Genomic DNA, 23,833 nt, shown 5'->3' with positions numbered 1-23,833 from the left:
CGGCCGGTGGAGGAGGAAGTGGCGCAGCGACAGCGTGGGTGATGGTGTGGTCCGGATGGCAGTGACGGATGGTGGAGCCTGTGGAGAGATGAGAGAAACGTTTAGATATATGTCCCATGCGTTGATCCACCCGGAGAGCTAGCTGAATCATGCCCTCCAGGGTGGCCGGCAGCTCACGCACAGCCAACTCGTCTTTCAGACGGGTGGAAAGTCCCTCGTAGAAGGCTGTGCGGAGTGCCGCATCACTCCACTGGGTCTGAACGGCGAGTGTACGGAACTCCATGGTGTATTTGCTGACGCTGCGCTCGCCCTGCTTCAGGTGGTATAGACGGGAATCCACCTCCACCTCGCTCTCAGGATGTTGGAAGACGGCCTTGAGCTGGCTGGTGAACTCGGGATAGGAGTATGCAGCGTTCCCGTCAGCTTTCAGAACCGCCGTAGCCCACTCAGCTGCCTGCCCGGTGAGAAGGGAGATGAGGAGAGCGATTCTGCTGCGGTCGGAGGATAGCGTGCTGGCTGAAACTCAAATAACAGTAAGAGGTTGGTTAGAAAGACATCGCACCGGGTTCCGGACCCATCCCATTTGTCCGGAAGTGATATTTTAGGTTGAAGGGCGGGGCGGACTGGATCTGCGGTGGTAATCTGGGCAGCAGCCAGATCATCATAGTCCGATTGCAGGGTGGTGAGATCGGACTGGAGAGCCCCGCACTCCGCCCGGAGACCCGCGGTCTCGGTGCGAAGCGCGTTGACTTCCGCCCGAATTCCCACCAACTCCTGCCTGAGACCAATGATTTCCCCGGACTGCTGCTGGATCACACCCCACAGTTGTTCCAGATCCGCCGGGACCATTTCGGGACCAGACATTCTGTCACGGAGGCTGGACGAGAAATGAATGATCGAGATAAGTCCCCTTGTAGCGTGACGGAAAAGTCAAACGCGGAAGCACACGAGTGAGCAGGTAAATCACGCAGTTGATCTGAGAACGCTCCGATAAGGAGTAGAGATTTCCACCAAGAAATCTGCGTTCTCACATGCACACAGACTGGTAAATAAGCGCTCCGAAGAGCAGAGAGTTTACTCACGTGAGTTGAAATGTAGAAGGGACCTGACGTGGATTCGAGCATGAACTCAATGTCTGGTGCTAGACGACACCTGCTTCCTGCTTAAATACCTGCGTGAGGTTACTTCCGGGTCCTTGTGACCTCATGTGATCTGGTACGTGTGACAGAAAATCCTTATAAGATGAGTGTTAAAGTGTTGAACAAAGACAAGCTCAAGAGTAAAACAGATATCCCTTGGAAATCATACTTTGGGGTTGATGAGAATTGTAAACCTGTATAAAGAATATTATATAAGCCACCATTGACCAAAATTACTGGAGACTTGCAATGGAAATTATTACATGGAATTGTTGCTGTGAATGCGTTTGTAAGCACTATGAGTGCCCTTTCTGTGAAAATAGAGAAACAATATTGAATTGTTTTTGTATTGTAATAAATTAATTTCTCTTTTTTTAAGACTTCAATAAATTTTTGTAGGTTTTAAGGTTGTTTTTTTTTCTAATGTTGGTTTCATTTATGGTTTTAAATATATGTTGTTTTCCTTGGATTTGCTTCTCAGTTCCATACAATTTTAAGCTTTTCTTGGTTCATGTTTTACAGGCAACCCTCTGTCATGCTATTTCAGGTTAGCACAGTTGGTTTTAAATTAAGATAGTTTATTTTAGTTCAGAACTCCATAGTCCAGGAGTTGGTAATCTGCACTTAATCTGTGTTTCAGAAAGCCATTTCTAAACCTTGATTCACTATTCTAAACCATAAACCTTGATTAACTATTCTAGATTAAGCCTACTCCTGGCTTAATTTAAACCCTGTCCGGGAAACTGCCCCCATATGTTTGAAATCATCCCTATAAGGCAAAAGAAATATAAAACCCCCAGAATAAGCAAGAAGATGAGATGATTGGCGCATGCTCTGTCTGTGACAACACAGTCTGTACCTCCTCACGAATTGAGTCCTGTTTGTTTGTTTGTTTGACCGTTTTTGTTGAGTTTGCATTCGTCTATATTTGTGTGAGTTAGTAATCCATTATTATCATGACCAACGCCGGAAAAATGCTGGGGATTATTGTGATCCTTTGGCTGATTACCTGCAATCTTAGGTGTGCAGCGCTTCACCCAGATGTATATGGCAGTAACAAACTTACATACTCTTGCCAGGATCTCCTCTCGGTCCGGGGCTCTGTCCCTCTTGGCCTAAGACCCTTAGATGTAATTCCAGTGGACATCGTATGCAAGTCGAGGAAACGTGGAAAGTGAGGAGGAGTACGTACAAGGTTGTGGAGGCGCCCTTTTAACCCCCCTCTTCCCTCGGTTGCAATGGCCAATGTGCAATCTCTTCTAAATAAGATGGACATTTTACACGCCAGATGCCGAACTGAGAAATCTTTCTGGGATGTCTGCATTATTGCACTCTCATGGCTGAGTGACTCTGTTCAGGATAAAGAGGTCAAGCACATGCACAGACTGGAGCATTTTTGGAGGTGAACTGAATGTAAGAACTGAGATAATAACTGATTATATCAAATTTTGTATGGCTACTACCATACCAGGTAACTGTAAAAAAAATATCCTAATTCCAGACCGTGGATGACTCATCAAATAAAACTTAAAATCAAGGAGAAACGACAAGCATTTAGTTGTAAATACTGGTCTGCACTGAGTGACATTAATCGGGCAGTGAAAAATGAAATTAGAAAGGCAAAACTCGCATTTAAGGACAAATTGGAGCAGGATTTCAGTAGCATGAACACCAGACAGGCCTTTCAGAAAGTAAGAATACTGACAGGAATCACTTCAAAAGTTAAAGTACCTACATTTACTGATTTTCACTCATTTATTGAAGATTTGAATAAATTCTACACCAGATTTGACAACCTGAACTTCACCAGTGAGTGTGATGGACTGCTCAGGATTCTTCCCACACCAGAGAAGTCACACGCACCCTCCTTCACAGTGGAAGACGTTTACCAGCAGCTCAGGAGGTGTAAAACTGGTATGGGATGGGATTACTGGAAGGCTGCTTAAGAACTGTACACTTGAGCTTTCACCTGTTCTCTTTTCACTCTTCAAAGAGTCACTGCTGACAGCAACTGTCCCCATGCTCTGGAAAACAGCTACTATCATCCTTGTTCCCAAGAGGCCCCGTCCTTCTGAACTAAATCACTACAGGCCAGTAGCACTCACTTCGATAATAGCAAAATGCCTTGAGAAACTTGTATTGAACATCATTCTTCCAGTCGTCAGCCCACGGCTGGATCCTTACCAGTTTGCCTACAAGGCTAAGCGAGGAACAGAGGATGCTGTTGAATGCCTCCTCCATACTCTCCTCCAGCATCTGGACACCCCTTGCAACTACGCCAGGATTCTTTTCATAGACTTTGGTTCCGCCTTCAATACTATTCAGCGCTATATAATGATTACTAAACTTCACCATCTCCGCGTACCACCTCTTCTTATCCACTGGATTTATTTCTTAAGTGATAGACTACAGGCAGTACGGATGGGTAGCATTACATCCACGACTATCATTGTTAATACTGGAGCTCCTTAAGGCTGTGTCCTTAGTCCTTTTCTTTATATACTGTATACAAATGATTGTCTCACTCCCTCCCAGATTACAAGATACTACAAATACTCAGATGATACAGCTATACTTGCACTTCTTAGTGGTCACGGCATATCATCAGTCTGTTGCTCACTTTATCCAATGGTGTTCAGACAATCATCTTCTTCTCAATGTTACTAAAACAAAGGAACTAATTTTTGACACACGGCATAAACTTTTTACTCCTCACTGTCCTATATCCATCAACGGCCAGTCAGTAGAAATTGTTGACAGTTTCAGGTATCTTGGCATTATCTTGGACAATAAACTAAGTTTTGACCATTTGCCACATACCTGCCTCGCTCAAGTCCAAAACCGTTCTGACGAGAGCGGGACGCGACTGGATAATTCAAATGGGGAAATTACATCACACAACAAGAAAAACCAAATATATTATTTTGAAACAAAAGATACACAGCGTACATATAGTTTTATAAGATTATTAATAGTTTGTATGATGAAACATGAAAATAAATAAAATAAAGAATATAATTCTTGGAAAAATTAAAGTTTGCTGGAATGGTCGAAACTTCAAACACTACAATTGCAGTATTATTGAATCTATTATTCTGTATTGTGTCACTTGCTATTTTACAATGCTTTCTTGCACAAACAGAAATAAACTTTTTAAAATCACTAATACCTCCTCAAAAATAATTGGTCTTTCTACTCTCAATTTATCAGCTCTTATTGATACTGTCATCATTCGTAGGGCAAACACTATAATAAAAAACCCTAGCCATCCTCTTAATCTATGTTTTACTCTTCTTCCATCAGGCCATAGATACAAACAGTTACTCCATAAAAAAAGCACGCTTTGGGAAAAGTTTTGTACCCTCTACCATTAGAATGTTGAATCCAAAGAAAACCAGGAAGTGTGTCATTTAAAGTTATGTTTTGCTGGTGTTATTATCTCCTGGGTATTACTGCTGATGTGCTCTTGGTGCAGGATATGTGTATCATGTATACTAACTTTGTTGTTGTGTAACTGTGTGTATATTTGTATTTGATGAATATAGATGTGCATTATTTGTATTTTTGAAATGTGTGCACTACAGCTTGGGTACAGTCTGTGAAAGCAAATTTCCTTGTGAGAGGACAATAAATTATGAATCTAAAGAATCTAAGCAGATCTATTGCCAAGACATATGTATTGCGGCTGCTCCAAAGAGCCATGAGACTGCATGTTTGCTATCTATGTGAGCCTGGGCCGGCTTTGCCGCGTGATTTAACACTAGTGGACTATTGCTGTGTGCACCTGATCGGCTGACCAGATAGCTTAAACTAGTGACTTAAGTTTAACGTGTTTCTGGACTAATGAATCCCAGATAAATTAACTAGAGGCTAAGCAATGTGAACCTGGGTGCTGTACCCTTAGGTTTATTTAGCTAATGACCTAAATATCTATGTGTGTCTGGGCCAATAGCTCAAACTTGCCTAGGTAGAAATGCGCACTATGTGTTTCATTAATAAGCAGGAGTCACGTCATAGGCTGATAGATGAAGTAACACGAGTCACACAACACAACAACATCGACAGAACCCATAACGATAGGTGAAGCTGTCCGAAATGTATGCGGAGGAATACGGCCAACGCAACAATACTTCTGCTACTGCTGCTATTAATAATATTCACTAACATTTCAATACTGAGTTGTAATACATGCTGTTGCTATTAATGATATTTGCAGTGTTGTAGAAGGAATTTACTGTGCAAGCCATTGTGGTTATAATATTTAATAATTTCTTCTGAATTTACTGTGAATGCTGCTGCTATTAAAATTCACTAAACTTGCAATCTGAATAGCTATGCATATTGCTGCTACAGCTGCACAAAAGTGTTTACAAGTGCTATAAGCCTCTATTAAATAAGCAAATGCACTCAAATAATGCCTTGTTCACTTTGAAGAATTCACAAAATCTACTGTAGGCCCTGTTAAATAAGCAAGAGTAATAAAATGCCTATTTCATTTTAAAGAGTTACTATGAAATTATTATGAATTTTTTTTATTATGAAAACATGCTGCGCTTTCAGGGTATTTATATTATGGATGGATGCATTTATTGGACTTGTTTTGGACCGATGAAGAGAAACACCTGCCCATGCCATTCTACAGCTTGGAAGTGCCAGGATAATATTTAATTTAAATTAGTCAGAAAGAAGGACGTCATATACAGTAGTCAACATTTGAAGTGGATCAAAAAAGTTAATCAAAGTTGAACTATCCCTTTAAGCATGCTGCTGCTAATATTATTTCTAACATTGCATCTGAATTTGCTATACATGCTGCTGCTATTAAATTCACTACATGCGATGCATACTGCTGCTACAGCTCAATGTTATAAGCCCATAAATAAACAAAACACAAATAATGCCTATTCGCTTTGAGGAGTTCACGTACCATCCATGCTTAGTCACATTTCAGCAGCTACTGTCTACCCACTGCTGCCGCAACTAAAAGCATAATTTGATTTGGTAGGTGTACTGCTGTTAATTATTTGCTATTTATGCAATCTGAATTTCTATGGATACTGCTGCTACACTGCATGAAAGTACTAGAACTGCTGTAAGCCCATCTAAATAAACAAAATAATAAATTCCAAGTTTAAAAAATGTCCTACTATTAGGCTACATTGAACATGGGTAACTGAATGTGAACTGACTTATTATTAGTAATAGCATCTTTATATATATACATATATTCTTTTTTTTTTAAGGAATTAAGGAATATTAAGGAATTCATGATAAAAAAATCTTTATACTATCAGCAAACATAACTTTCATAATAAATTCTTCATTATCGCTGAAGCAAATGTAACAAGTGAAATAGAGATGTGGCCCCTTTAAGAGTGAACGCTCCCTTCTGAAGTGCATCTTGTGCACCACGAGTACACATATATTATTTTCTTTTGATCATGTAGGTTGTTTTGAAATTGGCTGTGCGGATCACTCCGCTGTGGCAACCCCTGATAAAGGGAGCAAGCCGAAGGAGAGAGAGAGGTTGTTTTGGTTTAATAAGCAAGGCTGTTGACAGTTGGACGTTTGTGGAAGAGAGTTATACAAGTTCACCTTGATGTTGGAATAAAACTGTAGTAATGGATGTATTCCTTTAAGAAAACGTGATTACATAGTGGTTACAGAGTTAATTGTACATGTTGGGTTCTGTGAGTGTGTTCACCGCTTACAGCGAGAATAACGTGACTCTGTTGCTCTGTTAAGACAAGTGTGTTCATTAGAAATTATTACATGGTGTAAGAAGTGCTTGAAGAGCATCCAGCCTCAGAAGGATGGCAAAATTCAACACCCTGGAGTGTTTTCCATTTGATCATCCAAATGAATGGGCTGACTGGAAGCTAGAAACAAAGCTTTCAGAGTGCTACCAACCTGGATAAAGAAGATGGGGAAGTCAAGGTCAGTTCATTAATCTATGCCATGGGAAATTAAGCCGAACACATATTTAAATCATTCGCCTTTAATGAGAAGGATGATAAGAAGAGATTCGAAGTTATGTTAAGAAAATACAATGAGTATTTCTTCCCCAAACGAAATGTGATTCACAAGTGAGCTTGCTTTTACCAAAGAGACAGAACAAAACAGAAATGGAAACCTAAAAGAAAACAACGACAAAGAGCAAGGAGAACCAAAATGTGGAAGATGTGGAAAAATCAAATACAGACAACAGGAAAAATGCCCAGCAATAATATCAACTAGAGTGCGTGGGGAAATTTCACCATGGAACAGCATGACCAAAGACTTAGGTATTGGAGAGAATTGAGTCACATCTCCATTGGCTTGGGGGAAATAAGGACTTGAAGTTGTGTGATAGAAATCATAGTCTGCACAGAACTGCCTAAATTCAGCTGAGGCAAACTGTGGGCCATTGTCAGATACAAGCTCCCTGGGAATAGCCCATCTTACAAACATGCACTTCAGTCTGCTGATTACATGGAAGCTGGAAGGTGTCTGCAGGTGAGCTATTTCAATGTTACATGAGTAATAGTCTACAAGTATTAAGTAGGCTCCACCATTCAACTCACATGAATCTGGTGCAATCTTACACCAGGGACCAGTAGGCAAGGGTGTAGTGATTAAGGGTTCTCTTATTTGTGTGGGAGCTTGGATTGTGACACCTCTTTAGATGTGACAACTGCTTCAACATATGCCTTAACCTCATCTTCTATCTCTGAGTGGCAGTGCCCACTCAAAGGTTTCAGAGAAAGCGTGTCCGCCACCACCAAACATTTACCAGGAACATGCACTGCCTTCACATTGATGCGCATAAGGCGCATTAGTAAATGCTGAGCACCGCTGAGGTGACGAGCTGCCGGAGTCACTGAAATAAGGCCATGAAACACATTCAGAACATTTGTTCACAATACTTTTGAGAACTGGATGTGGTAGGGTAGTTTTTCTACAAGATTATGTGAAAATCATCTCATTTACTTGTTTAAAGAAAACAATATATTGATTAAAATTTTCTAAGGCATGTTTTGTGATCAAAAGGGAGGGAGTGACAATGGCCATGAATATTTAGTGATTCACACCTGAGAGACAAAAGGCCCTCCTCTAATGGCCCATCAGTGAGACTGACTGTCAGGTAGAAACAATGCAAGAAGATTCAAAGAATGAAGTTTTAGATTATTTGTATTTTATTTACAACACAGTATAATCAAAACATACATAATGATGGTCAAAAGCACATCGACTACACTGATGTTACATGTACAGACGTGAACAGACTTTGTGTCATTCCTGAAAACTGTAGAATATCAGTGTAGTCTGTGTATCTGATGTTGGTACAGCAGTCTTCATGTGGAATTAATGTAGCATTCATCTGTGGTGCAGGTATCAGATCACTAGAAAAAAAAAAACATCTGTGAGCATGGTAATATCATGAAAATCTGTAATACATACATATAGTATGATTTTGTAGTCATAGACTCTAGCATGCTTTATACTATAATAAAAAATTGACATTTTATGTCTGAGGAACTGATTATTATTGTTTAGCATGTTAAACATTTATTCACAGAGTATTAATAATAAACTAATATTACTTTATATCCTATTGTTATACAATAAATAAATATGATTTTATAGTCATAAACACAAGCATGCTTTGTATGTATTATACAATACAAAACCATTTTATGTCTGGGAAACTAATTTATTATTGTTAAGCACGTCATAAACATCTATTCGTGAACAGAGTATATGACAGTAGTTTTGTCTAAACAATCTTTGACTATCATTCAGTGTTACAGTGTAAACACTATTACTTTTATATCGCCGCATACACCTCCACGTGGATGATTATAATATCAAAAGTGTAAGTAGATTGTGGGCTATTTTTAATAAAATTAAAAATAATTAGGTCTGACGGGAAAGACTGGACATGGCGTTTTTCGATCCCAGAGGGTTAATAAAAGCCTCTCCAAGGCCTGATGTCACGTCCACTGTGTCTGTCGTTTGCTCGTTCCACCACAGTTTCTCAGGGTCATAAGGGCATGCAGGGGCAGGAGCTGTGTCCAACATGCGTTTTCCTTTACTCAGTGCCTGCTCATGGACCTCCGTCCAAATCCAGACTGCATCCTTTTTCAGCAGAGCTGTAACTGGTTGAAAGTCCTGGCACAAATTTGCCTAAATAATTGATCATTCCTAGAATTTGCCTAAGCTTGGTCACATTAGTGGGACTAGGCATATCAGTAATTGCCATTACCTTTGTTGCATCAGGCTTGATGATCGGATTTGTTGAAGTGACATTTATCACGGACTTCAGACCTGACTCTCTGATAGTTTTCAGAACAGCCTTTGAGATTCTCATCATGCTCGTTTTGGTCCTTGCCATAGACAAGTATGTCATCCATGACAACTACAGTGCCTTTGTGCCCAATCAGAAGTTTACTCATTTTTCTTTGAAAAGTTTTGGGTGCTGAAGTGACCCCAAACTGTAATCTATTAAAACAGAACCGTCCTACTGGGGTTATGAATGCAGTCAACTTCACACAGCTTTGTGGAATTTGCCAAAACCATGAGGACGCATCTAGTGTAGAAAAAATGCAGGCACCTGAGAGTTTGGAGGCAATATCCTCCAATGTTGGGAGAATATAGTGCTCACGCTTTACAGCCTGATTCAAATGATTCAGGTCTACACAAATCTTGACTGAACCATTCTTTTTCACTACGGGCACCATTGGGGCACACCATTCAGTCTGACTGTAAGGAGTAATATCTGACTTTAGCTCAATTTTCACTGGTTCACAATTAAGCAAGCCAATGTCTCCATAGAGATCATCTTGGTCTGTAATTTCATCCACTCTCTGCACTAGGCCCAGCTTACAAGCAGTGCTACGGCTGAGCAAATTGTTGGTAAATGGCCGGTCAATGATGAAAACCCAAAATTCGAAACTTTTCCCTAGGAATTTTCCCATGCAACTTACTTTCCCCCCAGGACTTCTCACATTTATACTTGTTTTAACCAGCGGGGGGCACTCTTGTAAGCTTTCAAACACTGATCGTGACATGATGTTGATGTCGGCCCTGGTATCAATTTTGAATTTGACTGACCTGCCCTGAATAGGCAGAGTAACATACCACCTTCTGCAGGAGACTCATTCATTACAGACCCCAGAAAAAATGCATCACTAGTTTCACTATCACACACTACAAGATCTTTGACATTTTTCATTTTACATGCAATTGCAAAATGTCCCAGCTTATTGCATCTCCTACACCTCTTATTTTGTGCAGGGCAATTATTCTCATTGTGTGTGTGATTACAGCGTGTGCAGTCCACAATTTGTTACCTCTCACCACCCTTTTCCTTTTTCGGCAGACCCGTAAAACGTCTGTGTTGTATAGTGCTCACTTCAGCGGCCGCTCCGCCGCTCACATTTTGCTTCCTAATGAGCTCTGACTGCCGGGCGATCTGAACCGCTTTGTCCAATGTCAGTTCGGGTTCTGTTTGTAACTTCTGGGAAATGTCACAATCTGCAATCCCAATGACAACTCTGTCCTGTATTTGTTCCTCTTTGCTCGCACCAAACTCGCAGTATTCAGCCAGTTCATAGAGGCATCTCACAAAAGCCTCAACAGTCTCTCCCGATCTCTGTGTACACTGGTGAAAACAGGGTCTCTCGTGAATAACATTCCTCCTGGGCATGAAATGTTCAATAAATTTGTTGACAACAGTCTCATAATTATTTTCTTGTGAAGCTTCAGCAAACGTGAACGATCTGAATATCGCTTCAGCATCCCTGCCCATTGCATACAGCAAAGAATTGACTTGCACTTAGTCACTTTCCTTCTTCAGCTTTGTCGCGATGCGGAACTGGATCCAAGCAGGCCAGGTAGCAGGCTGCGTAAAATCAAAGGCCTCTGGTGGGTTGAACATTATCTTGTTCAAAACTGGGAGAAATTGTTTATGGGTATAACATACGTTCTGACACCATGTCATGAGAGGAAACTAAATCATCATTCAAAAGGTTGCATTTATTTAACAGATGGCATGAACTGCACACTTGCGTGAACTGCATAAATCAACTAATGGGTTCTCAGTCTCAAATGGGGTGGAGCCCCTACCACTCGGGTACAATTTGATTGGTCCCATAAATAATGCTGGTTTTCCCAGACTTTACTCTTCTAAAATCTGTGATACTTTATGTATTCTTTTGCTGCTGCTGTTGTTATATGAACATAACATGCTTAGTCATTACTCAAATAAACTGGGCATAGTTTTACAACTTGTAGGTTTTCTAGTTTAGAAATTTAACACTGACAAACTCAATAATGCACTGAAATAAGAAGTGAAGCCTGTTCCCTTATCTCCTCTAGTTTTAGAGGAACTCTGAAAGTGTGCTGCAAAAAACTTGAGTGAATACATTTAAATGTAAGGCAGTAGGCTAATTGGCTGCATATGAAACATGACACTGGGTCAGCTTCTGCCAAGACGTTTAACGCTTTGAATATCATCAGTTACTTTAAGAACCCATCAGCCTGTGACACCTAGAGTTTTATGACAGAACTTGGCATATATTTTGAGCACTCACTTAAAAATGTACACGTAAGTTTCGGTTCGGAGATGCTTGTTGGTCAAAATAAAGAAGATTAGAATCCAAACAAGATAAAAGCCAAGATTAGAGAAGTAGTCCTCTGTAAAATGACTAGCACACAACAAAAGGTTTGAACTGTTTTGCTGTGGCATCATGGAAAAAAATAATTTTAACCACTGATTCTTCACATCATCATCTTCTGCAATGAAAACAAAACTGGTCTAAGATGATATTCTCGGGTAAACCGTAGAAATGAAATACATGATTGCAAAGTAATCAGGGGATGTGGGGAGTTTAGGCAAGGGGATTAAGTGGCATGCTTTGGAAAATCGATCTATAATGGGTAAGTATAGTGGTGTTACCGTGTGACTTAGGCAGGTCAGTGATAAAGTCAACAGCGATGTGGGATTATGGGCGTTGTGGCGTGGACAATGGTTATAACAGCCCAACTGGGAGTGTCTGGGTGATTTGGAAGTTCTATAGGTAGTGCAGTTCTGGACGAATTTGGTTGTGTCTAAAAAAAGGTGGGCCAGCAGAACCGTTTTTCTGAGTAGGTGTGCAGTTGCGGTGATTCTGGGGTGTCCTGAGCTGGGTATAGCATGAACTAGTGTCAATAGTCATTCTCGTAATGATTCAGGAACGAAGGTGATGTTAGCGTGGCATTTGGGAGGTGGCAGCTTTTGGAGATTCAAATTGTCTATCTCCGTCATAATGTTGAATAATGAAGAATAATGCCCATCTTGCATGTCTGGGGTTTAATTGTTTGGCTCTGCGCAGGTATTCAAGGTGAATCGAGTCCTTAATTCCTCGAAAGCCTGCTGTGACTCCGGAGACGAGGTTAGTTTGGAGGGGTTGCATTTAGTCATAGCGGTTAGAGAATTGGCACCTGAACTGAAATTTCTGATAAATCACTTGTAAAAGGTAACAAACCCAAGGAAACGCTGTAATTCTTTGACTGATAACATACTCAAGAAAGGATGTAATGGTTTGGTTAAACTCACATTTTTCAGCTTTACCGTAGAGATAGTACTGAATGAGACATCTTAGTACAGATCTGACATGTCAAACGTGTTCCTCTAGGGACTTTAAAAAGATCAAGATATCATCGATATACACAATTACCCATCTGTCGAGCATGTCCCAGAAGACTTAATTCATGAAGGAATGAAAGAATGAGGGAATATTTGCCAGGCCGAAGGGCATCACCAAGTATTCATAGCACTAGTGGTGGAGAATGCAGTTTTCTATTCATCCCCCTCCTGGATGCGGATTAAGTTATAGACATTGCATAAATCAAACTTGGTATAATACTTGGCTTGGTGGAGCAGTTCTAATGCTACTAGAACCAGTGGTAAGTGATAACAAAACTTAAATGGGTCATCGGATGCTAAGTTCACTTTTACATGTTGTTTGAACATTAATGTGTGTTGGCAGTGTATGTACAAATCTACCCTATAATGATAAAAATCCATGCTTTGGTTTTTAATTAATCTGTAAAAATAATATTCCCTTTTTCAAATTGAGCCATTCCCAGATGCCTGTCGTTGTGGAATCACACCGACAGAGGCCGCTCCCACGATAGTTGATTGACATGAGCGTCTTACCTCAGATCAGTTGCAACAGTCCATTGTTTTCATGCCGGAGCAGGGATGTAAGTTAGACAAGAATTAAGCGATTGAGGTGTTGTGTTGCTGGATGTAATAATGAACGTAGTGATCGTCATTTACTCCCGACATCTGAGCCGCTGAAGATGCAGTGGATTACTTTTGTTTGTGAAGGGAATGCGTCTCCCGATGTACATATATCCGTCTATATTCGCACAAATCATTCTGATCCTGCTTCACTTATAGCAGCAAGTATTAGGGGTTTTTTTTATGAGTCTTTGCGATCGCCTTTCCTAATAACGTGCTAGTTAGCCAGTTTAGCAGCTAAACATGGCTAAAATAAACAGGCTTGTCACTCCACAGAGAGAAGAGAGGGGCGGGGCGAGCAGAGCTTATTTGCATTTAAAGCAGCCTCAACCAGAATAGGATGATTTTTGCAGAGCTGATTTTGGCAAGGTAAAAAAGGTGTTGTTTTACACTACCATTGAGACTTTTCATTATGACCCTAAAGAATCAGATCAACTTGTGGAAAATGGGCATCAGATGACGGTGATGTTGTTAAGGCCACGGTAATTGATGCATGGCTGTAGCCCACCATCTTTCTTTCTTACAAAGAAGAAGGTTGAGGGTCTAGTAAAGCCTTCGGCCAGTTCCTCTTCTATGTAAATTTTCATGGCTTCAGACTCAGGCTGGGATAGTGGGAAGATCCTCCCCTTAGGAAGAGTGGTTCTGGGCATCAGGTCAATAGCACAGTCAACAGTAGTGTTGTTTTTGGCAGCCTGTTTTAATTTTAGTTTTAGTCTAGTCTTTGTGTGAAGCTGTCATTTTAGTTTTTATTAGTTTTAGTCACGTTCATACTCTTTTTAGTCTAGTCAAGTTTTAGTCAACTAAAAGTCTGAGCATTTTAGTCTTATTTTAGTCATAATTATCCATGACTATTTTCGTCTAGTTTTAGTCGACGAAAACTGATGACATTTTAGTCTAGTTTTAGTCAATGAAAATTGTATTTTAGTCTCTTTTTAGTAATGCAATTCTGTTTAACCCAGTCAATATAGTATAAGTACCTAGTAGTATAGTCAAGATACAAATATGCGCACATGATTGGTGTGTGTCAAACGGTGAACACAAAACTTTCCCTGGAGTCTGCCATTGGACCGGCAAAGCAATTTCCCTGAAGCATTGGCTCTGATCTTTCATATAGCCTATTAGGACTTAAACAGATCGCAGTCGATCTGTGATACGTACGGACCAGGTCAATTTACACGTTCAAGCTATTTAAAACCAAAAGAAGAAGAAACGAAACAGAACTCGATTCGTTACTTGCGCACTGTTCTCGCATACACCCGAAGCGCGCACAAACACAAAGACATGTTTCAGACAGCGCGGCAGACCGTTGATTCCTCTTTCACCTCTCCCTGCGTTTAAGATGCATACGCATGGGGGTTTGCGGTTACGTCGCTATATTGGAAGTATTTCTGTTTTAAACCATGAAGGCGAGCCACACTAGCCGACAGGACGAGGTGTTGGGTGCTATGATGCTTTTTTCTTACTTAAGGCTTCAGCTAGGTCTGTATATTTAAGGGGCAGGTTTAATTCATCTGTGTTCTGTGGAGGTAGAGTAGGGGAGCATGAATGGGCGAGGGTGTAATCCTTGACAAACAGCGATCACGGCAGGTAGCGAAAAAATCCAATAATCCAATAGAGAATGTAGAAACGCTTAGAAATGTCAGCCAGGGCAAAACAAGACTTTGCGAAGAATGGGGGTGAACGAGTGATCAGGGGTGAGCTTGTGATCAGTGCTAGGTACAGGATTATGGGAAATGGAGTATATGAGTGGAAAGTCAATACTCGGGTGATGGTGACCTCTGGTGACTAGTGGGGGGAGCATTTTCTTTTTAGTACAATGACCTCTTATATGTCAAAAGATCAAGGGAATTTTTGTTTCTCAGTACATGACCCCTTTAAAAACATGAAGAGCACCGAACCTTGAACCTACATGTGAAGCCATGAACCTACAGTCAGTTCTGCAAATGCATCCTATTGTTTGCCATCGATGAAGATTTTTATTAGTTGAACACCAGTGTGTGCTGTTGTAAACAATTCTACAGGTATACATTTGATTTTGTTTCTTACAGGTAACCACTACTTCAAAGGCATTTAGACATAAACCTTAATTTATACATTAAATAAGTTAGCACTATTCACAGAGTGTGAAATGAACACTGTAGGTAACTAAAGACATGCTGATATAGAGCCATATCGCTGGGCTATGCAATGCAATGTGATATTGCATTTATACAGCACAAGTGTGTAAATAAATATGAAACAACCATAAAGTGTCTTAAAAAAACATTTTGTGTGTGGGACTACTTCCTTCCGCCACAGGTTCTAATCTCAGCTGAGCCCAAACCTCTATTCATTCAAAAATGTGTGTTAGAACTACTTATTTCATTGAAAGTGTATTGTATTGCTGTATTTAACTGATTTATTATATTATGTAGGGTATTATGAGAAAGACAGATGGACTGAGCAAAATAAAACATTAGTTTGAATGTCCGCTGAGGAATAAATCATTTTTCTGAGCATGTTAAGAGTGAAACTACTTCAGATCTTTTTCCTCTTGTCCTGCAGTTGTGAATTGGTGAAGGACAATGACATCTGTTAAAGAGCTGCTTGTGAACGCACTGAAGGAACTGGTAGAAGCAGAACTAAAGGATTTTCAGTGGTACTTGAAGAATGATCATAGTTGTATATCAGCGTCTGAAATGGAGAATGCAGATCGGTTAAACACAGTGGATAAGACAGTGGCATGTTTTGGCCCAGAAAAGGCAGTGAAGATCACGGTCAGCATCCTGAGGAAGATAAACCAGAATCATCTGGCTGAGAAGCTGGAGAATGAGTACAAGCAAGGTCTTTTATTAACAGTGGCTGTATCATAAGTAACTGTTTAAAAGTGTGATGGTTTGTGATGATCTTCTTTTTAGAAGTTTATGAACAATGTGATCACTTGGTCTTCCCTGTCTTTTTCCCCTCTTTCTTAAAGGCTCAACTGCAGACAGCTGTCAAGCTGCCCTTCATGATTATACAGAGACTAGCCTCAGACTGAAGAGCAAACTAAAACTGAACTACAGGCGGATATTGGTTGGAAATTCTCAGACAGGTCATCGAGAATACCTGAATGATATTTACACTGATTTATATGTGGTGGAAAATGAGACTGGAGGAAGAGTGAGTGAGCATGAGGTGATACAGATTGAATCAAATCACAACCGACTGACTGCTAAGGAGATGCCAATCAAATGTAATGACATGTTTAAAGTCCAGAATGACACAGGTAGACAAAATGGAAAAGTGCTGACAATGGGGATCGCAGGAGTAGGAAAAACTGTCTCTGTCAATAAATTCATCCTTGACTGGGCTGAAGGAAAAGAAAATCAGGATATAGTCTTCATATTTCCACTTCCGTTCCGTAGACTGAATTTGATTAAAGAAGAATACAGTCTCATAGGACTGCTTAACAAATTTTTCTGTAGTAGTCCTGAAGAACTGCCCTCTCTTCCTAAAGGTGATGGTAAAGTCATGTTCATCTTTGATGGACTGGATGAATGTTGCTTCCCTTTATGCTTTAAAGAGGATGACAGCTTTATAGATGTTAATGAAAAAACAACAGTAAGTAACATAATAACAAACCTGATCATGACACATCTGGTTCCCTCTGCTCTCATATGGATCACATCCAGACCAGCAGCAGCCAGTCTGATCCCCCCGAGACTACATTGATCAGGTGACAGAGGTGCGAGGATTTAATAATGAGCAGAAAGAGCAGTACTTCATCAAAAACAGTGGTCCTGAGTTTACTAGAAAGATTATTCATCACATCAGGAAATCCAGGAGCCTTTACATCATGTGCCACATCCCAGTCTTTTGCTGGATCTCTCTCACTATTCTTCAGCCACTGCTGGCTCAAGAGAGCAATGACAAAACTCCCACAACTCTTACAGGAATGTACACAAACTTTGTACTTTCTCAGACTCAGCAGATGAAAAGTACAGTGAAGATCCTAAACTTAAAGCCAATGATAAGGCTTTCTATGAGATTATTCTGAAGCTTGGGCAACTGGCCTTTCAACATCTGGAGAAATGCCAACTAATTTTCTACAAAGAAGATCTTGAAAAATGTGGACTAGATGTCAGTGAAGGGTCAGTGTACTCTGGGTTATGCACTCAGATCTTTCAGGAGGAAAAGGCTGTTTCGGGAAGAAACATTTACAGTTTCATACATCTCAGCATCCAGGAGTTTCTTGCTGCTTTCTATGTGTTTTTGATTAGTAAAGACAAGAAAGCAAACCCATTTCTTAAATCCTGGAAAAAAATGACATGGAAACTCTCCAAAAACCCACTGTTTCAGCTTCATAAAGCTGCAGTAAACAAGGCTTTACAAAGTGAGAATGGACACCTAGACCTTTTCCTCCGGTTCCTGCTGGGTCTCTCACTGGAGTCCGAGCAGAGTGACCTGAAGGAATTACTGCCAGGACTGGAACTGAAAACAGAGAACATCAAAGACACTGCTGACTATATCAAAAAGAAAATAGAGAAGGAGAAATCAGTAGAGAGGACCATCAACCTTTTCTACTGTCTGAGTGAACTGAAAGATGACTTTGTTGAGGAAATCCAGAAGAATCTGAGCTCAGGAATACTTTCAGCACAGAATCTCTCCTCTGCTCAGTGGTCTGGTCTGATATTTGTGCTCCTGATGTCAGAAGAGACTCAAGAGAAGTTTGAGCTGCAGAAATTCAAAAGATCTGATGAAGCACTGATAAGACTCCTGCCAGTGATCAAAAACACCAGAAGAGCACTGTAAGAGTTTTCTTCATATTTATTTATTTATTTATATGCATACATATATTTATATTTTTATATTTATATTAGTCATCATGATTAAAATGAACTGTACTAGTGTACAGGTGACTTGTTTGCCAAGAAAAAAATGAATAACTGTAAATGTATCTCCACCATCAGGCAGACTGTACTCAAGTTTAGGCCATTTTATTATTCTTAACTCTTTCCCCGCCTGTGTTTTTGAAAAAAGTTGCCTGCCACCGCCAGCGTTTTTTGGTCATTTTCACCAAAATTTCATGGCCTCCAGAATATTTTGTTGTTTGAATATCTAAACATGCATCAAAATAAAGAACATAGCCTCTACTTTTAAATAAAAAAATGTTGTTTTCTATCAACAGTTCTATTCTAACAGTTTTATTTTATCAAAACTTGACTGTAGGTAAGTTTCATAAATAAAGCAACATTTTTGAGCAAAAAGCTGAAAAAAATCAAGTTTTTATCAAAAACAATGATCAAAACAAAACAGCACCCCCAGATCTTGCACAGTCCTTTACCATATCCTGGATTGACATTTTACTCAGTAACATTTAGCAGTTTTCATTTATATGCTGTTTATTATATGAGATCTCCTGTTTCTGCGTCTTCCTCGCCTGTGTTTTTGATCAGGAGATTCTGAACTCAATCAGGAGATGTGTAATAGTGCCAACAAGTGTATGACAGTGAAAACACAATAAAAACACAAATTCTGTGTTTGGGGGTGAACTGTTTTCTCATAAATAATGGAAAATTCCATGTTTGGCGGGAAAAGGGTTAATTGTATCATAAATTAAGGAAACTTAAAAAAAAATGTACTACATCATTACAGTTACAGGTTTTTGCAGGTTATATGTGCTCTAGATTATAAATCCTACCAGATAAGCACATTAATACTTCTCCACACAGGCTACAGTCCTGCAATATCACTGCTCAGTCCTGTGAAAGTTTGTCTTCAGCTCTACAGTCTTCTAACTCTGTCCTGAGAGAGCTGGACCTGAGTAACAATGACCTGCAGGATTCTGGAGTGAAGCTTCTTTCTGAAGGATTGAAGAGTCCAAACTGTCAGCTGGAGATACTGAGGTAAATGTTTAACCCTTTCACACATGAGTTTAAAATATTCTAGCTGAGCCCCCAGGGTGAGTTTTTCAGTTACACTTTATTTTGATAGTCCACTTTATACATTCTACTAACTATAAGTAACTTTGCAACTACATGTCAACTAATTCTCATTAATTAGCAACTACATGTCTACTAACTCCCAGAGCAGACTGTTAGGTTAGGTTTAGGGTTAGTAGAATAAGTTGACATATAATTGCAAAGTTTAGAAGAGTGTTAGAAGATATTAAGCAGACAGTCTACTAATACTCTAATGACTAGTTGACATGCAGTTGCAAAGTTACTTACTGTTAGTAGAATGTCTAAAGTGGACTATCAAAATAAAGTGTTACCAGTTTTTCTAGGCGGCCGTTATTTTAGAATGTATCACCTTATTGGTAAGGGTCTAAACATTTCATCCATTGTCATTAAGGATGTAGCACTATCTGATCACTTCTGTATTTTCTTTGATATACTGATCTCTGCTACCACTGAATCTAGATCCGTCTCTGTCAGAAAGAGATGCATTAACGAAAACACTATTGTTCTGTGTATGAAGGCTATATCTTCAATGCCAAGCATTTCTGCAGACTCTGTTGATCTTCTCCTGGAGTCGTTTAACTCAAAAGTTAAGAATGTCATTGATGACATTGCACCTGTGAAAGTCAGTAAGACGACTGGCAGACAAAAATCATCTTGGAGAAAATCAACAGCAGCACAGAGTATGAAAAGACAATGCAGACTTTATAGTTACCTACTTAATGTGTATATATCAATAAAACGTCGTCAGATTACATTTGTATAGATCATTATTGCTGCTTCCATAGACATCGGTGTGTATTTTGCAAACTATAAACGCATCGTTTTACTAGTACTTATGTGTATTCAAATGCCTGGAACCTAAAATAAGCATTACATGGTTGAAAACACTGAATAGTTGCAATAATATGGCTCTGTGCCAGCCGAAGCGCCAAAGCAGATTTTAATTCAGCAGTTAATCACATGATTCACATGATGCACTTTCGGTCATCTCAGTCTCCACAAATATCCTATTGACACGCATCACTAAAATAAACTGAATCTCAGTGAATACTTGACACACATACATGAGAGATATATCTATAGAAAAAAAAATTATGAATCTACTTTTAAATTAAGTAAGTTAAATTTTCAATTCAAGTTTATTTGTATAGCACTTTTTACAATACAAGTTGTTGCAAAGCAGCTTTACAGAAAATGTAAGTTTCTACAATATATTTAGTAGTAGCTTATCAATGGTGACTGTCAAGTTGATGTACATATGGCATAAATAGGACAACCACCTACCAGTGTATTACAATAGTCCAGTCTAGAGGTCATGAATGCATTAACTTTTCTGCATCAGAAACAGGTAACGTTCTGTAGCGTCGAGAGTTTCTAAGATGGAAGAATGCTGTTTTTGTAACAGGAAATATGGTTTTCAAAAGACAAGTTGCTGCTTAATATAACATATACATTTTTGACTGTAGAGGAAGTAACAGTACATCTGTCTAGATGCAAACTGTAATCCAAGAGATTTTCTTTCAACTTGTTTTCTTTCCAGCCATTGAAAAAATTATTTTCTCACTCAAAAAATTAGGTACATTCTCTCAGATAAATGAGGCCTACGATTAATCAGTTGCAAATAGAAACACAAAACCATTCCTAAATGAAAGAAAACAAGTTGACAAAAAGAATCAAATATTTGGTGATAATATAGCATAATGACAGATTTATGTTACGAAGCGGACGGGACACAGATGGTAAGTATGCAATAACAGTTTATTGAAAATGAGTTCAGCTGACAGGATAAGCAGAATAGGTAAGTAGACAATCTTGAGAGAGTTTGAGAGCGTTGTTTGAGAATGTAACCAGTACTTATTTCCGTTGGGTCCACAGATAAGCCGATGAAGACGAAGCCAATGACGAATACCACAATCACACACCACAATTCACAGGACGACACAAGGAAGGCGATCGCTGGGAATCTGAAGGAGAACGAGGAACCAACAAGGAGAACACAGGTAAGTGCAAACAGGTAAGTATAACAGGTAATATGCAGAGATCAGAGAGTCCACTTCGAATAGTCGAGCTTGGACGGTGAATGCAGAGTGGTGTGTGCTTTTATGTGGTGCTTGATTGAAGAGTTGATGGCTGACAGGTGCTGATGATCAGAATTCGGGTGAATGAGAGCGTTGCGTAGTATTGAGGGTGGAGCCTGGCGTGGATGTAACATTACCCCCTCCTCCAGGGCTCCCTCCCGGGCCCTCTCCCGAGGCCGGGCCCCTCCGACGCCGGGGTGGTCTACCTCTGCTCCGAGGTGCTGGACGATCTGGGTGACTCTGATGAAACTCTGTCAACAATGTTGGGTCTAAGATATCTTCACGAGACACCCAGGACCTTTCTTCTGGACCGTAACCTTCCCAGTCCACGAAATACTGTAACCTACCACCTCGACGTCGGGAATTCAGGATTTCTTTGACCGTGTATATGGTTCCTTCTTCAGTGATCATGGGAGGAGGGGGTTCTTCACGGCCAGGCTCTGTGGGAACAAGAGAATCATGGTAAGGTTTTAACAGTGACACATGGAATGTAGGATGGATTCTGTAGTGTGCAGGTAGTTGCAAGCGGTACGTGACTGGGTTGATCTGCTCCGTGATGGTGAAGGGACCAACAAACCTGGGACTCAGCTTCTTACAGGGCAGGCGTAGACGTATATCTCGGGTGGATAGCCAAACCTTTTGTCCAACTTGAAAGGTGGGAGCCTCGGAACGACGACGATCCGCTGTATTTACCTGCCTACGCACTGCCCTTTGGAGATGTTGGTGTGCTTCGTCCCATACCCTCTCACTCTCCCGGAACCAGTGATCTACTGATGGAACGTCCGAGGGTTCTCCTGTCCAAGGGAAGAGCGGGGGCTGGAATCCGAGTATGCACTGAAATGGAGTGAGTCCTGTAGTAGCTTGACGAAGTGAGTTCTGTGCATACTCGGCCCAGCCCAAGAACTGGTTCCAGGTGTCTTGGTGGCTTGTGCAGAAGGTACGGAGGAACCGCCCCACCTCTTGGATCTTTCTTTCCGTTTGCCCATTGGTCTGTGGGTGGTAGCCTGAGGAAAGGCTGACGGTCACACCTAGGAGCCGGAAGAAAGCTTTCCACACTCTGGAGATAAATTGCGGTCCTCTATCTGAAACAATATCTTCAGGTAAGCCATATGGACGAAACACTTGATCAAACAGAAGTTTTGCTGTGTTCCAGGCTGTAGGAAGACCTTGGAGTGGAATTAACCGACAAAACTTAGAAAATCTATCTACTATGACCAGGATGCAGGTATTACCTTCTGATGGAGGTAGGTCCGTGATGAAATCGACCCCTAGGTGTGACCAGGGGCGGTTAGGTACGGGAAGTGGTACTAGCTTTCCTGAGGGAAGATGACGAGGAGACTTTGCCATAGCACATTCCCGACACCCTCTCACATACCTCTGCACGTCCTGTTCCATCCTAGGCCACCAAAACTGATCTTGCAGGAGTGAGAGGGTTCTGTTGGTCCCAGGATGCCCTGTGCCCAGTGAGGTATGAGAGGAGTGGATCAATGGTATACGTTCGTCAGGTGGAACAAACCTCCGATGTGGAGGACAGTCCGGCGGAGCTTCAGGGGCTGGATCGGAGGCGACTGGAGGGGTCGTCCATTGAATGGGACTTACGAAAATCTTTTCCGACAGAATGGGGTCGATGGGTTCTTGTGCCTCCTCCGGTGAATAGATACGTGACAGTGCATCGGCTCTGACATTCTTGGCTCCGGGTCTGTAGGAAATGGTAAACTGGAATCTAGTAAAGAACAGTGGGGTGTTAGACGTTTGGCTTCACGTAAATACTGTAGGTTCTTGTGATCAGTCAATACCTGAAATGGATGTATGGACCCCTCCAGCCAGTGTCGCCATTCCTCAAGTGCCAGCTTGATGGCCAACAATTCTCTATTCCCGATGTCATAATTACGCTCCGCCGGACTGAGCTTCTTAGAGAAGTAGGCACATGGATGGAGCTCGGTTGACTTCCCCTGCTGCTGCTGTTGTGAAAGTACTGCTCCTACCCCTGTGGTAGAAGCATCTACTTCCACAACGAAAGGGAGCTGTGGATCCGGATGGGCCAGAATGGGTGCTGTTATGAAGGCTTGTTTGAGTTGTTGGAAAGCTTGAGTTGCTTTGGGTGTCCAAGTCAGGGTTTTGGGCTTACCTTTCAGCATTGAGGTTAATGGGCTGGCTATGGTACTGTAATTATTAATAAACCGTCTGTAGAAATTTGAAAATCCTAGGAATTTCTGAAGTGACTTAACTGTTGTGGGGGTTGGCCAATTGACTATGGCTTCGACCTTACTCTCATCCATCTTGACGCCTGTGTGATCGATGAAGTAGCCCAGAAACTGGACAGAGGACTGATGAAAGGTGCACTTCTCGGCCTTCAGGTACAGGTTGTGCTCGCGGAGACGTTGGAGTACTTTGGTGACCTGTTGGTGATGCTCAGATAGGTTA

At 40.8% G+C, this 23,833-nt stretch overlaps 1 pseudogene; it reads left to right on the top strand.

Annotated features, from left to right (window-relative positions):
* Positions 1 to 12,491: 12,491 nt before the first annotated feature.
* The window catches only part of LOC127161590 (NACHT, LRR and PYD domains-containing protein 12-like), a 32,146-nt pseudogene continuing 20,804 nt past the window's right edge, over positions 12,492 to 23,833 (top strand).

Source organism: Labeo rohita, unplaced genomic scaffold (genome assembly GCF_022985175.1).
Source record: "Labeo rohita strain BAU-BD-2019 unplaced genomic scaffold, IGBB_LRoh.1.0 scaffold_68, whole genome shotgun sequence".
Classification (NCBI taxonomy): Eukaryota; Metazoa; Chordata; class Actinopteri; order Cypriniformes; family Cyprinidae; genus Labeo; species Labeo rohita.
The sequence above is the reverse complement of the archived record's forward strand: the minus strand, read 5'-3'. Positions and strand labels throughout refer to the sequence as shown.